The sequence below is a fragment of the Nipponia nippon genome, unplaced genomic scaffold (genome assembly GCF_047370975.1).
Source record: "Nipponia nippon isolate SJK-2023a ecotype South Korea unplaced genomic scaffold, ASM4737097v1 scaffold_29, whole genome shotgun sequence".
In the NCBI taxonomy this organism is placed as follows: domain Eukaryota; kingdom Metazoa; phylum Chordata; class Aves; order Pelecaniformes; family Threskiornithidae; genus Nipponia; species Nipponia nippon.
In genome coordinates this window covers 3112253-3115125 of record NW_028262346.1, presented here as the reverse complement: position 1 = coordinate 3115125, position 2873 = coordinate 3112253, and the positions used below count along the sequence as shown (strand labels likewise).

General features: G+C 46.3%; 1 pseudogene; it reads left to right on the top strand.

Moving 5' to 3' along the window:
- The first annotated feature begins 1117 nt into the window (after positions 1–1117).
- LOC148054943 (uncharacterized) lies at positions 1118–2643 on the top strand (annotated as a pseudogene).
- The last annotated feature ends 230 nt before the right edge of the window (positions 2644–2873 follow it).

Below are 2873 nucleotides of genomic sequence, written 5' to 3'. Positions count from 1 at the left end.
TCCTCCGTAACAGAGAGGCTTGAACCACTTGGCTCGCTTGATTGCACTGCATGTTTCGCATTCATGGATAACCTGTGCAATAGCGTCCATGGTCAAATCCACCCCTCGATCATGAGCCCATCTATATGTTGCATCTCTTCCTTGATGGCCTGAGGTGGTGTAAGAGACTGAAGTGTTAAAAACAATTGTCTCAAAGCTTGCTTGTGTGTGTTTATCTGATAAGACCGGACAGTAGACCACTCTTTTCTCTGACAAGACCCGAGGGCAGACCACTCTTTGGCTTATCAAGTACCACCATCTGGCAAGGAAACTTGTGCAAACTTGCTGAAGCAGCAGGCCATTCTTTGGCTTATCAGGTAGCACCAAGAATAGGACACCAACTGGTATCCGGTCAGGCCGCTTGCCCCACCAACAATATATTAGATGTGCATGTGTTGGGTACGTGATGTTGCCCTGAGTTACCAAAGGGAAACGAGAGGGCAAACTCCCTCTCCAACACCAGATAAAAGACGGCACAAGGAAACCTGAGTGTGGCCATCCACCACCGAAAAACTGAAGACAGGACCAACGGGACGCCGCTGCATCCATGGTGGTGACTATCCTTTGCTTATCTCTCTGAATGCTTGCTTAATTTCCTCCTAATATTTCCTGCCTTTGTTATCGCTTTACTCTTTTGTATTTACCCAATAAAACGTCTGATTGGCGGCATATGACCTCGTTTGTGTCTTAATTTTGCCCTTGGGATCATTACAAACCTTCCCCGAGCCTGACAATCAGACCGGGACTTAACATTTTATTGGCGTCACGGACAGGATCCCTTGGAGTGAAAGTGCCGCACCTCTTGTCTGTCTTACCTTTAAACTTACTTGACTTACGTGCGTACCTCTCAGGGAAGTAGAGGGTGAAACCTTTGTGAAAATTAACTCTTACGTGTTGGCTCCCTGGGACGACCACCCTCACCTTTTTGAATATTGAACTTGCTTGTCTTACCTGCGTACCTCTCAGGGAAGTAGAGGGTGAAACTTTTGTGAAAATTAACACTTACGTGTTACCTCCCTGAGATGACCACCCTCACTTGTTGAATACTAAACCTGCTTGAAGTGTGCTGTTGTAGAAAATGGGTGATGATAACACTATCCCTGTAGACAGGGAGGTGCTGTATAACTTTTTGGAAAAACATAATGCACGCCCTTCAGTACAAGGTATTGATTGGGCACGAGATAATTGGTATAATCTGCAGAGTATTACCGACCGAATCAGCGCCCTGCAAAAGGACGCTAAACTTCGGGCCGGAAAAGGAAAATCAATTATATGCACCATTTTGGGTGCCAGTTTAGTTGTAGCTGTGGAAGCAAGAGACCGGCAGCGTAGTGCCGAGTCTCAGACCATACAGTGCTTACAAGCCCTTGTCCAATCTTGGCAAGGACAAGTTGAAAACTTAAAAGAGCAATTAGAGCAGGAGAGAGCCCAGGCAGACTATCTGCAATCTGCTCTTAAAGAGCAACTCCTCACGGGCAAGAGTGGTGACAGCCATTCGCCCCCCAAAAAGAAAATTGTATATCCTTGCGAGGAGTTAGAAGAGATGAAATTAAGATTAGACAAATTAGAGATGCCTCCTTACTCTCTCCGACCTTTGGTTAAAACTGAATTCACGTATGACAATGACCAAGACGACTCCCCTCAAATTACTACAAAAGAAGTGCCGTATACCGCTACAGAATTAGCTAAATTAAAAAGGGAGTTTGGCCGTACCCCTAAGGAATCAGAAACAGAATATGTATGGAGGGTGTCGTTGTCAGGTGGGGACCAGATATTACTAAGTGAAAAAGAAGCTGAAGGATATTGGGGGCCCGGAGTGTTTTTAACTACCGGTGATCACCGCGCTCCCTGGTCCCTAACCCAAAGGGCAGCTTACTGGGCTGGAGGCCTCAATCCCTTGGAACGAGGAGACCCTCTTGCTATCACAGGATCAATTGATCAATTGGTAGAAAATATACAGAAAGCGGCATGTTTGCAAATGATGTATGATCGTGAGCTTAAGCTCAAACAGGAGTCCCCGATGATGATGCCGGTGGACCCTGAACGAATGACCCCCCTGATAAGGGGCCTCCCTGAATCTTTAAAACCTCTGGGCATACAATTACAAAGTACAATTAACGCAATGCCCCAGGGCGAAAAGGTCTCAACCGCACTAGCTGGACTGGCGACTTCTGATCGCAGGAACCAAAATTTTAAAGTATGGACTTGGGGAGAGGTTGCTCAGGAGTTAATCAATTACGGGTGAAAATATGGCCCAATTAGTACCCCGTCCCCAAAATCAGACCTGAAGGGTTTAAGACATACTGAAATAAAGCCTCCCTCACACCTTGAAAATGAAAAAAAAGAGTGTCCTTCGTTAAACTTTCTGGCGGAAGAAACATCTCAAACAAGCGTGATAGCCTGTGGACCGTAGGGTGTCAGAAAGGTGTTCCTCGAGATCTTATGGACGGGTTACCTACTGATAGGCTTGAAAAATTAGTTTTAGAGTGGCCCGAAAAGCCAGCAACCAAAGTAAAAATGTTTGAGAGTCCGGTTCCCAGTGCACCCCCACCCCTAATCAATTTGACTGGCTCAACTGCCCCCCAAAGGTTGACGGGAAACTAATTCCTTCGCCCCTTTGTAGTGAGCAGGGGGGCGAAGGGTGGGTGTATATTAGACAGCTCACTATAGGTCATCGAGGTGATTTATTAATCACCTGCCTTGTAGGATTTAGACGAGTACCCATTACATTTTTAGTGGATACCGGTGCTCAAATTTCAGCCACCAAGACAGAAGATGCAGCGCGCGGAGGTATATCATTGTCTAAGCGACGTTTGTTTGTGGCAGATGCGTTC